Source organism: Ciona robusta, unplaced genomic scaffold (genome assembly GCF_009617815.1).
Source record: "Ciona robusta unplaced genomic scaffold, ASM961781v2 AP042768.1".
NCBI lineage: Eukaryota > Metazoa > Chordata > Ascidiacea > Phlebobranchia > Cionidae > Ciona > Ciona robusta.
Genome location: NW_028323147.1, coordinates 7501 through 20000, shown reverse-complemented (window position 1 = coordinate 20000; position 12500 = coordinate 7501). Strand labels below are relative to the sequence as shown.

The 12500-nt window shown below is 48.0% G+C and overlaps 1 long non-coding RNA gene and 1 other non-coding gene across 2 annotated transcripts in view; one reads left to right on the top strand and one right to left on the bottom strand.

Annotated features, from left to right (window-relative positions):
- LOC149722514 (small subunit ribosomal RNA) overlaps positions 1–1456 on the bottom strand; it is a 1812-nt gene extending 356 nt beyond the window's left edge. Inside the window, exon 1 of the ribosomal RNA XR_016387299.1 lies at positions 1–1456. This exon is cut by the window's left edge and continues 356 nt beyond it. This is a non-coding gene — a ribosomal RNA (small subunit ribosomal RNA).
- A 10575-nt stretch (positions 1457–12031) lies between these two features.
- LOC149722513 (uncharacterized) overlaps positions 12032–12500 on the top strand; it is a 1153-nt gene continuing 684 nt past the window's right edge. The window contains exons 1-2 of the long non-coding RNA XR_016387293.1: positions 12032–12314; positions 12367–12500. The exon at positions 12367–12500 is cut by the window's right edge and continues 684 nt beyond it. This is a non-coding gene — a long non-coding RNA (uncharacterized LOC149722513). The remainder of the gene's footprint in view (positions 12315–12366) is intronic.

The window sequence follows — 12500 nt, the reverse complement described above, 5'->3', positions numbered from 1 at the left end:
CATCTAAGGGCATCACAGACCTGTTATTGCTCAATCTCGTGTGGCTAAACGCCACTAGTCCCTCTAAGAAGTTAGACGCCGACCGGGAGGGTCGCGTAACTATTTAGCAAGCCAGAGTCTCGTTCGTTATCGGAATTAACCAGACAAATCGCTCCACCAACTAAGAACGGCCATGCACCACCACCCACAGAATCAAGAAAGAGCTCTCAATCTGTCAATCCTCACTGTGTCCGGGCCGGGTGAGATTTCCCGTGTTGAGTCAAATTAAGCCGCAGGCTCCACTCCTGGTGGTGCCCTTCCGTCAATTCCTTTAAGTTTCAGCTTTGCAACCATACTTCCCCCGGAACCCAAAGACTTTGGTTTCCCGCAAGCTGCCGGGGAGGTCGTCAAATTAACGCTCCCCGATCGCTAGTTGGCATCGTTTATAGTCAGAACTAGGACGGTATCTGATCGTCTTCGAACCTCTGACTTTCGCTCTTGATTAAAGAAAACATTCTTGGCAAATGCTTTCGCAGTCGTTCGTCTTGCGCCGATCCAAGAATTTCACCTCTAACGGCACAGTACGAATGCCCCCGTCTGTCCCTCTTAATCATTACCTCGCGCTCCGAAAACCAACAAAATAGAACCGAGGTCCTATTCCATTATTCCATGCACCATTATTCAGGCTCGAGAGCCTGCTTTGAACACTCTAATTTTTTCAAAGTAAACTTTCCGGCCGCCGCCGACACTCAGTCAAGAGCACCGCCGGAGAACCGGACGTAAGGCCGGGTCGACCAGTACACGCCTCGCGACGGACCGACCGCCCGCGCCCAAAATCCAACTACGAGCTTTTCAACCGCAACAACTTAAATATATACTTTTGGAGCTGGAATTACCGCGGCTGCTGGCACCAGACTTGCCCTCCAATGGATACTCGTTAAAGCTTTTAAAGTGTACTCATTCCAATTACAGGGCCTCGAATGAGTCCTGCATTGTTATTTTTCGTCACTACCTCCCCGCGTCGGGAATGGGTAATTTGCGCGCCTGCTGCCTTCCTTGGATGTGGTAGCCGTTTCTCAGGCTCCCTCTCCGGAATCGAACCCTGATTCCCCGTTACCCGTAAGAACCTCGGTAGGCGAATACCGTACCGACGAAAGTTGATAGGGCAGACACTTGAATGATCCGTCGCCGGTGCTAGACCGTGCGATCCGCCAGGTTATCCAGAGTCACCAGTCGAACGCGGCCGGAGCCGCGGTCGGTTTTTGGTCTGATAAAAGCACGCCTCCCGCGAAGTCGGCGCTGTTTGCATGTATTAGCTCTAGAATTACCACAGTTATCCAAGTAAACCATACGATCAAATGAACCATAACTGATTTAATGAGCCATTCGCAGTTTCGCTGTACGAGAGCTCGTACTTAGACTTGCATGGCTTAATCTTTGAGACAAGCATATCACTACTGGCAGGATCAACCAGGTAACAACGTAACCGCCACCCCGAAGGGCGGCCGCGCGATGGGGTCGCTCGCCCCGCGTCGCGGACGCCACCCAAGCACGCCGAAGCGCGCAATGGATTAGTAATCCGACCACTTTGCTCTTTTCAGAGCTTAGAAAACCTGTCACCTTATCGCGCGGCGGTACGAGGGCGAGCTCTTGCCCGCTATTCCCTGTTAACCGCCGCGAGATCGACTTGCAACTAGCTGCGACAAAACCACTCGATACGACCAAAACGGCAATTGGCAGCGCAAACGAACAGTAACATTTCTGCTCAGCGCACCCTTTGCCAGCCGACGCAAACACCTCACAGTAGCAACCGATAGCCGTGCAAGCCACCCCGTGGATCGACCTGCTGCGCTCCCAGCGCCTACACCACCTCCCGCGGTGGAGCCCGACAGCCGTGCGGGCCACCCGCGGGGATCGACCTGCTGCGCTCCCAGCGCCTATACTCACCTGCAGTAACAACCGATAGCCGTGCAAGCCACCCCCGTGGATCGACCTGCTGCGCTCCCAGCGCCTATACTCTCCTGCAGTAACAACCGATAGCCGTGCAAGCCACCCCCGTGGATCGACCTGCTGCGCTCCCAGCGCCTACACTCTCCTGCAGTAACAACCGATAGCCGTGCAAGCCACCCCCGTGGATCGACCTGCTGCGCTCCCAGCGCCTACACTCTCCTGCAGTAACAACCGATAGCCGTGCAAGCCACCCTCGTGGATCGACCTGCTGCGCTCCCAGCGCCTATACTCACCTGCAGTAACAACCGATAGCCGTGCAAGCCCCCCGTGGATCGACCTGCTGCGCTCCCAGCGCCTATACTCTCCTGCAGTAACAACCGATAGCCGTGCAAGCCACCCCCGTGGATCGACCTGCTGCGCTCCCAGCGCCTATACTCTCCTGCAGTAACAACCGATAGCCGTGCAAGCCACCCCCGTGGATCGACCTGCTGCGCTCCCAGCGCCTACACTCTCCTGCAGTAACAACCGATAGCCGTGCAAGCCACCCACGTGGATCGACCTGCTGCGCTCCCAGCGCCTACACCACCTCCCGCGGTGGAGCCCGACAGCCGCGCATGCCACCGGCGGGGATCGACCTCCTACGCTCCCAGCGCCTATACTCTCCTACAGTGGCCACCGAAAGCCGTGCAAGCCACTCCCGTGGATCGACCCGCTGCGCTCCAAGCACCTACACCACCTCCCGCAGTGGAGCCCGACAGCCGCGCAGGCCACCCGCGGGGATCGACCTCCTGCGCTGGCTCCGCGGCAAGGGGCACCTCGGCACCCCGCAGAGAGCTCGGGAAGCCCGGCGCAATTCTACAACGGCCGGGGGCGAACAGCTTCCACGACAACGAAGCCCGACGTCGGGCCAACATTTTACCATGGTGTAAAACAACCTAGCCTGGTGGGGCCGGCAATCGGTCGACCTCCGCCCGAGCGACTTCGATCACGACCTCGGGGATCTGGCTCCGCGGCAAGGGGCACCTCGGCACCCCGCGGAGAGCTCGGGAAGCCCGGCGCAATTGTACAACGGCCGGAGGCGGACAGCTTCCACCACAACGAAGCAATACGTCGGGCCGACGTTTTCGCTCAGTGTAAAACGACCTAGAATGGTCGGGTCGGCAATCGGTCGACCTCCTACCGAGCGACTTCGATCACGACCTCGGGGATCTGGCTCCGCGGCAAGGGGCACCTCGGCACCCCGCGGAGAGCTCGGGAAGCCCGGCGCAATTGTACAACGGCCGGAGGCGGACAGCTTCCACCAGAACGAAGCCATACGTCGGGCCGACGTTTTCGCTCAGTGTAAAACAACCTAGCATGGTCGGGTCGGCAATCGGTCGACCTCCGACCGAGCGACTTCGATCACGACCTCGGGGATCTGGCTCCGCGGCAAGGGGCACCTCGGCACCCCGCGGAGAGCTCGGGAAGCCCGGCGCAATTGTACAACGGCCGGAGGCGGACAGCTTCCACCACAACGAAGCAATACGTCGGGCCGACGTTTTCGCTCAGTGTAAAACGACCTAGGATGGTCGGGTCGGCAATCGGTCGACCTCCTACCGAGCGACTTCGATCACGACCTCGGGGATCTGGCTCCGCGGCAAGGGGCACCTCGGCACCCCGCGGAGAGCTCGGGAAGCCCGGCGCAATTGTACAACGGCCGGAGGCGGACAGCTTCCACCAGAACGAAGCCATACGTCGGGCCGACGTTTTCGCTCAGTGTAAAACAACCTAGCATGGTCGGGTCGGCAATCGGTCGACCTCCGACCGAGCGACTTCGATCACGACCTCGGGGATCTGGCTCCGCGGCAAGGGGCACCTCGGCACCCCGCGGAGAGCTCGGGAAGCCCGGCGCAATTGTACAACGGCCGGAGGCGGACAGCTTCCACCACAACGAAGCAATACGTCGGGCCGACGTTTTCGCTCAGTGTAAAACGACCTAGGATGGTCGGGTCGGCAATCGGTCGACCTCCGACCGAGCGACTTCGATCACGACCTCGGGGATCTGGCCCCGCGGCAAGGGGCACCTCGGCACCCCGCGGAGAGCTCGGGAAGCCCGGCGCAATTGTACAACGGCCGGAGGCGGACAGCTTCCACCACAACGAAGCAATACGTCGGGCCGACGTTTTCGCTCAGTGTAAAACGACCTAGGATGGTCGGGTCGGCAATCGGTCGACCTCCGACCGAGCGACTTCGATCACGACCTCGGGATCTGGCTCCGCGGCAAGGGGCACCTCGGCACCCCGCGGAGAGCTCGGGAAGCCCGGCGCAATTGTAAAACGGCCATGGGCGAACAGCTTCCACCACAACGAAGCCCGACGTCGGGCTAACGTTTTAGCTTAGTTTAAAACGACCTAGCATGGTCGGGTCGGCAATCGGTCAACCTTCGATCTTAAGGTCGACCAATGAGGTCAGGAGTCAGGGGTCGGAGGTCAAGTTTAAACAAGAGAGCAACGATTGCTTAAGCCTGTCGTTGGTTCGATATTTAGAAAGTGACATTTTACCTACCAAGGTCGAATGGACTATCGGTCGACCTCCGAACTCAAGGTCGACTACTGGGGTCAGGGGTCAGAGGTCAAGCTTAAACAAGAGAGCAACGATTGCTTAAGCCTGTCGTTGGTTGGATACTTTGCCAGTGACATTTCACCTACCAAGGTCGAATCTGCAAACGGTCGACTATCAACCTCAGGGTCAATCCGCACAACCTGGGGTCAGAGGTCAGAGGTCATGGGTCACGGGTCAGGAGTCAAAATGGTCTCGAAAATAGCCTTTGAAAAAAAAAAGTCTCGAAAATAGCCTTTGAAAAAAAAATAAAGTCCCGAAAATAGCCTTTGAAAAAAAAAAAAGTCCCGAAAATAGCCTTTGAAAAAAAAAATCCCGAAAATAGCCTTTGAAAAAAAAAAAAAATCCCGAAAATAGCCTTTGAAAAAAAAACGAAGTCCCGAAAATAGCCTTTGAAAAAAAAAACGAAGTCCCGAAAATAGCCTTTGAAAAAAAAAAGGCCCGAAAATAGCCTTTGAAAAAAAAAAATCCCGAAAATAGCCTTTGGAAAAAAAAAAGTCCCGAAAATAGCCTTTGAAAAAAAAAAAAGTCCCGAAAATAGCCTTTGAAAAAAAAAAGTCCCGAAAATAGCCTTTGAAAAAAAAAAGTCCCGAAAATAGCCTTTGAAAAAAAAAAAAGTCCCGAAAATAGCCTTTGAAAAAAAAAAAGTCCCGAAAATAGCCTTTGAAAAAAAAAAAAGTCCCGAAAATAGCCTTTGAAAAAAAAAAAAAGTCCCGAAAATAGCCTTTGAAAAAAAAAAAAGTCCCGAAAATAGCCTTTGAAAAAAAAAAAAGTCCCGAAAATAGCCTTTGAAAAAAAAACGAAGTCCCGAAAATAGCCTTTGAAAAAAAAAAAAAGTCCCGAAAATAGCCTTTGAAAAAAAAAAAAGTCCCGAAAATAGCCTTTGAAAAAAAAAAAAGTCCCGAAAATAGCCTTTGAAAAAAAAAAAAAGTCCCGAAAATAGCCTTTGAAAAAAAAAAAGTCCCGAAAATAGCCTTTGAAAAAAAAAAAAAAGTCCCGAAAATAGCCTTTGAAAAAAAAACGAAGTCCCGAAAATAGCCCTTGGGAAAAAAAAGAGCAACCCCGAAAGGCTACCCTCTTTCGTCCGAGCTACTGGCCGGACAAACCGATAGATCTTGAGGCTTACTCTCAACAGATCGCAGTGAGATTACTGCTCTAATGATCACGACACCCCGATCTTCAACTAGGTCGTTTGCGAATGATTTAGCACCCCGCCATTCGAGCAGGAGGATCAACCGACTGCGAGTCCGACACTTGCCGCGGACTCTTCGTTCGGATATGGGCTCTACCGACGACCCTTCGGGCCGACTAACTATGCCTCTCGAGGCCGAGGCACGAACGCATCGTCGCTTTCCAGGCGGGATTCTGACTTAGAGGCGTTCAGTCATAATCCCTCAGATGGTAGCTTCGCACCATTGGCTTATCAGCCAAGCACATGAACCAAATGTCTGAATCTGCGGTTCCTCTCGTACTGAGCAGGATTACTGTCGCAACAACACTTCATCAGTAGGGTAAAACTAACCTGTCTCACGACGGTCTAAACCCAGCTCACGTTCCCTATTAGTGGGTGAACAATCCAACGCTTGGTGAATTCTGCTTCACAATGATAGGAAGAGCCGACATCGAAGGATCAAAAAGCAACGTCGCTATGAACGCTTGGCTGCCACAAGCCAGTTATTGTATCTTACAGGGTACCCTGTAATGACAACAGCAATTCAATGTAGCTTAATAGTTACTAGTGAAAATAAATTACACATATTACTGTTAGTAACATACAGTTACATGTATTAATATTATGTTAACTTTTTCAACTTTTTTTACTCCACCAAACCAAGGGCACCAGCGTGTGCGGAAAGGTCGAAAACCCCCCCCTAGCCGCGAGGATTTTTTTTGGAGGCCCTTAGTTTTCGAGTTATTGCCGAAAACGTCATTTGACATCGACTCAAAAACGTAACCCTGCGGGAATTCAGACGTCCGAAGTCCGGTCGATTTTCAAAATTTCTCGATGTCAAAATTGAAAAATTGCCAATAGATGCACAGTACCCCTAAACCCCCCTCGAACTCTTAAGATTTTTTTCAAAAAGTATTAGTTTTTAAGTTATTTACGAAAAACTATATGTGACATTGAGTCAATATATGTGACTCTGCCGGACCTGAGGCATTGAATCTCGGCAGAATTTTTACTCAATATCTAACGTCAAGACAGCAAAACAAATTTATTTTTTCACTTCTTTAATGGTATTTAGACAAGGGCTTTTGCGTTTTCGTGTCGTGGACACTTTGGTGAATCGTTTTTTAAATCTTAAGAAATTTTAGCATTGACCAGAGCTTTCTAATCAGTTATATATTTTGATATTAATCAGTGTGGTTTTATCTTCTGCTGATCAGTTGGACTGCTCATATGCTCAATTAATTGCTTACTCAGTTTTATAGTTACAACGATGTTTGTGGCTGTCCAGTGGTGAAAATTACGCTGTAAATTGAATTAGTTAGCACCTAGGCCTATGTTCCGCAATGATAAGATGATATATTTATAACTTAAGTTACCTATTCAATTGTTTGGTCTTTGCATACACATCCACATGCTCATTTTCTCACTCTGTTGCATGTTTGTTCATTTAAAAAGAAATTGGCCATCTGCTGTTCAAAATTGTGATGTAAACAGAATTAGCCATCTCTTCTGTTCTGCAACAAAGTGTAATTTATTCCAACTCAAATTGTTTCTTTTATTTTACATTAAATTACTTAACTGTGGATTTTCCAGTTGCTTGCCAATTGCTGTTTTATTTGCTTACTCAGTTGCCTTTTTGATATATTTTTTTTAGGCCTTTTTGATAGGGGGTGATATATTTTCAATTGTAGTTGCCTATTTATGTGCTTTGTTAGTGGCTTAAGTTGCATCATTTTCCCAGTCATATGCTCATTCAATTGCTTATTTATTTTTGTTGGCCACCCAGTGGTTAAATTTGTGTTGTAAACTTAATAAAATAGCACTTTAGTCCTGCATTACGGAGATGAATAATTTCCAAATCTAATTGTGTTTTCAGTTATACTCAAAAAACAATATGTTAAGTCAAAAATATCACGCGACCGGCTGTAGTAGCACAAATTTACGCATCATCATGTTCTATGTTCAGTGCCGAGATGTAAAAATATATTGTGATGTGCAGAGTTCGTAAATAAAACACTCCTTCTTTCATAGTTAATGCACGTAATAAACAATACGCATGCAGTTATATAAAGTGTAGTCCTTCTTGGCATCGAACTTGCGTGTTCTTTTAGTGGCTCTGAAAAAAGCCGTTTGATCTCTTTCATTAGGTTCTAAAAACAACCGTTTGCATCTCTTCCTTTAGCTCTGAAAAGAGCCGTTTGATCTCTTTCATAAGGTTCTAACAAGAACCGTTTGCATCTCCTCCTTTAGCTCTGAAAAGAGCTGTTTAATCTCTTTCATAAGGTTCTAACAAAAACCGTTAGCATCTCTTTTTTAGTTCTAAGAAGAACTGTTTAATATCTCTTGCCTGTTTTTTATTGGCTCTGAAAAGAGCCGTTTGACCTAATTCATTAGGTTTTAACCGTTTGCATCTCTTCATCTATAGATGTGAGAAGAACTATCGCTTCTCAATTCAAACATAACACCATTTATTTTTTTTATATGAAACTTTAAAAAAAAATCTTCAATTTGTGGGACGTCATTTGGTTCGGCACCTCTCTCTTTCGCTCAGGGGCTGTTTAGTCAGGGTATGTCACGTAAATACAAGTCTTTTTCTACCAAGTTATGGTATATAGTATGCAACAGTACCAGGTACAATTAAAATGTGCTTAATGCTGTACCTTGCGATCGTGTTAGTCAAGCGCCAACAGCTTTTTTCTAAAATTGTAGTGATATGTAGCACAGATAGTAAGTGGTCGCTGACTGGCGCCAAATCGTCGCAACTTGCAACCGACTCGCTATCTCTCAAAGAGTGTTGTTGTTTCGTACTGTAATCTGGCCGTTGCACTGCACGAAATTGTCGCAAGTTGCAGCCGCCTCTCCCTCTTTCGAAGGCAGTTGTCGATTGGACTCTTGGCATGCGGCTGTTATCTTGCTCTAAATCGTCTCATTTCGCCGGGGCTTCTCTCTGGCGCGCCTCGCTTTATGCAAATTTTATTTGAGAGAAGCACCGGCTGAAAGCGCTCGGCCAATCAGGTGCGCCCTATGAACAATTAAAGAAACAAGTAGGCCTGACTCGAACAATAGGCTTGTTTAAAAGCGGAAGCGCCGTTTTTTTGTCATTAGTTTAATGCCAGCGCAGCTGAAAGGAGGTCACGTTTCAGAAGTAAAGTTCGCGAAGTTCTAATTAAGTAGGCTAATAGTTGTCCTAAGTATGTCGCATTATTAAATCTGCAACGACTTGAAGTTTTCAAGCAAGGTGTGATGTGTTAGTACGCAATAGTACCAGTTCGATTTTAAATCTGCTTATTGGGTTAACTTGCGATCGTAGGTAGTCAAGCGCCAGCAGCTCTTTCTAATATGCTAATGATGCGAAGCACCGATAGTAATTGGCCGCTGCCTGGCGCCAAATCGTTACAACTCGCAACCGCCTCTCTATCTCTCAAAGATTGTTGTCGTATCGTACTGTAATCGGCCCGCTGCTCTGCGCGAATTGTCGCATGTTGCAGTCGCCTCTCTCTCGAGCTGTTGTCGATCTGCACTCTTGGCATGCCGCCGTTATCTTGCTCTAAATCGTCTCATTTCGCCGGGGCTTGTCTCTTGCGCGCCTCGCTTTATGCAAATGTTATTTGGGAGAAGCACTGGCTGAAAGCGCTCGGCCAATCAGGTGCGCCCTATGAACAATTAAAGAAACAAGTAGGTCTGAAGCACCGATAGTAATTGGCCGCTGCCTGGCGCCAAATCGTTACAACTCGCAACCGCCTCTCTATCTCTCAAAGATTGTTGTCGTATCGTACTGTAATAGGCCCGCTGCTCTGCGCGAATTGTCGCATGTTGCAGTCGCCTCTCTCTCGAGCTGTTGTCAATCTGCACTCTTGGCATGCGGCCGTTATCTTGCTCTAAATCGTCTCATTTCGCCGGGACTTCTCTCTTGCGCGCCTCGCTTTATGCAAATGTTATTTGGGAGAAGCACTGGCGGAAAGCGCTCGGCCAATCAGGTGCGCCCTATGAACAATTAAAGAAACAAGTAGGTCTGACTCGAACAATAGGCTTGTTTAAAAGCGGAAGTGCCGTTTTTTTGTCATTAGTATTATGTCAGCGCAGCTGAAAGGAGGTCACGTTTCAGAAGTAAAGTTCGCGAAGTTCTAATTAAGTCGGCTAATAGTTGTCCTAAGTATGTCGCATTATTAAAACTGCAACGACTTGAAGTTTTCAAGCAAGGTGTGATGTGTTAGTACGCAATAGTACCAGTTCGATTTTAAATCTGCTTATTGGGTTAACTTGCGATCGTAGGTAGTCAAGCGCCAGCAGCTCTTTCTAATATGCTAATGATGCGAAGCACCGATAGTAATTGGTCGCTGCCTGGCGCCAAATCGTTACAACTCGCAACCGCCTCTCTATCTCTCAAAGATTGTTGTCGTATCGTACTGTAATCGGCCCGCTGCTCTGCGCGAATTGTCGCATGTTGCAGTCGCCTCTCTCTCGAGATGTTGTCGATCTGCACTATTGGCATGCGGCCGATATCTTGCTCTAAATCGTCTCATTTCGCCAGGGCTTCTCTCTTGCGCGCCTCGCTTTATGCAAATGTTATTTGGGAGAAGCACTGGCTGAAAGCGCTCGGCCAATCAGGTGCGCCCTATGAACAATTAAAGAAACAAGTAGGTCTGACTCGAACAATAGGCTTGTTTAAAAGCGGAATCGCCGTTTTTTTGTCATTAGTTTAATGTCAGCGCAGCTGAAAGGAGGTCACGTTTCAGAAGTAAAGTTCGCGAAGTTCTAATTTAGTAGGCTAATAGTTGTCCTAAGTATGTCGTATTATTAAAACTGCAACGACTTGAAGTTTTCAAGCGAGGTGTGATGTGTTAGTACGCAATAGTACCAGTTCGATTTTAAATCTGCTTAATGCGTTAACTTGCGATCGTAGGTAGTCAAGCGCCGGCAGCTCTTTCTTATATGCTAATGATGCGAACCACCGATAGTAAGTGGCCGCTGCCTGGCGCCAAATCGTTACAACTCGCAACCGCCTCTCTATCTCTCAAAGATTGTTGTCGTATCTTACTGTTATCGGCCCGCTGCTCTGCGCGAATTGTCGCATGTTGCAGTCGCCTCTCTCTCAAGGTGTTGTCGATCTGCACTCTTGGCATGCGGCCGTTATCTTGCTCTAAATCGTCTCATTTCGCCGGGGCTTCTCTCTTGCGCGCCTCGCTTTATGCAAATGTTATTTGGGAGAAGCACCGGCTGAAAGCGCTCGGCCAATCAGTTATCTTGCTCTAAATCGTCTCATTTCGCCGGGGCTTGTCTCTTGCGCGCCTCGCTTTATGCAAATGTTATTTGGGAGAAGCACTGGATGAAAGCGCTCGGCCAATCAGGTGCGCCCTATGAACAATTAAAGAAACAAGTAGGTCTGACTTGAACAATAGGCTTGTTTAAAAGCGGAAGCGCCGTTTTTTGGCCATTAGTTTAATGCCAGCGCAGCTGAAAGGAGGTCACGTTTCAGAAGTAAAGTTCGCGAAGTTCTAATTAGGTAGGCTAATAGTTTTCCTAAGTATGTCGCATTATTAGAACTGCAACGACTTGAAGTTTTCAAGCAAGGTGTGATGTGTTAGTACGCAACAGTACCAGTTCGATTTTAAATCTGCTTAATGCGTTAACTTGCGATCGTAGGTAGTCATGCGTTAGCAGCTTTTTCTAATATGCTAATGATGCAAAGCACCGATAGTAAGCGGCCGCTGCCTGGCGCCAAATCGTTGCAACTTGCAACCGCCTCTCTATCTCTCAAAGATTGTTGCCGTTTCGTACTGTAATCGGCCTGCTGCTCTGCGCGAATTGTCGCATGTTGCAATCGCCTCTCTCTCGAGCTGTTGTCGATCTGCACTCTTGGCATGCGGCCGTTATCTTGCTCTAAATCGTCTCATTTCGCCGGGGCTTGTCTCTTGCGCGCCTCGCTTTATGCAAATGTTATTTGGGAGAAGCACTGGCTGAAAGCGCTCGGCCAATCAGGTGCGCCCTATGAACAATTAAAGAAACAAGTAGGTCTGTCTCGAACAATAGGCTTGTTTAAAAGCGGAAGCGCCGTTTTTTGGCCATTAGTTTAATGCCAGCGCAGCTGAAAGGAGGTCCCGTTTCAGAAGTAAAGTTCGCGAAGTTCTAATTAAGTAGGCTAATAGTTTTCCTAAGTATGTCGCATTATTAGAACTGCAACGACTTGAAGTTTTCAAGCAAGGTGTGATGTGTTAGTACGCAACAGTACCAGTTCGATTTTAAATCTGCTTAATGCGTTAACTTGCGATCGTAGGTAGTCAAGCGCTAGCAGCTTTTTCTAATATGCTAATGATGCAAAGCACCGATAAGTGGCCGCTGCCTGGCGCCAAATCGTTGCAACTTGCAACCGCCTCTCTATCTCTCAAAGATTGTTGCCGTTTCGTACTATAGTTCGGTCGCTGCTCTGCGCGAAATTGTCGCACGTTGCGTTTTCTTCCGTTGCTCAACTACAACAAATCGCACTGCCGTTTTACTCTGTAATTGATTCGTATGTTTGTTTCAGATATATTATTACATCACAAGAAACCCTTTTAAATATTACTGTTGAGCTTATTTACTTATCTTTATCATACACGATTCCTACAATGGCGAAAAAGTAAGTTAATACTCCTCTTGTTCATATATCATGGTAATTTGTTTTCTTGCAGTCTTAACAGTCCTTCGAAAAGAACGCAAGCAACCGGAAAAGTACAGTTTTTCCAACAGTTCCCAAAAGACTTTCTTTGACCATACGGAATTGCCACACTCCCGAGGTCGGCATCTAATGACGACTTTAAAGCAA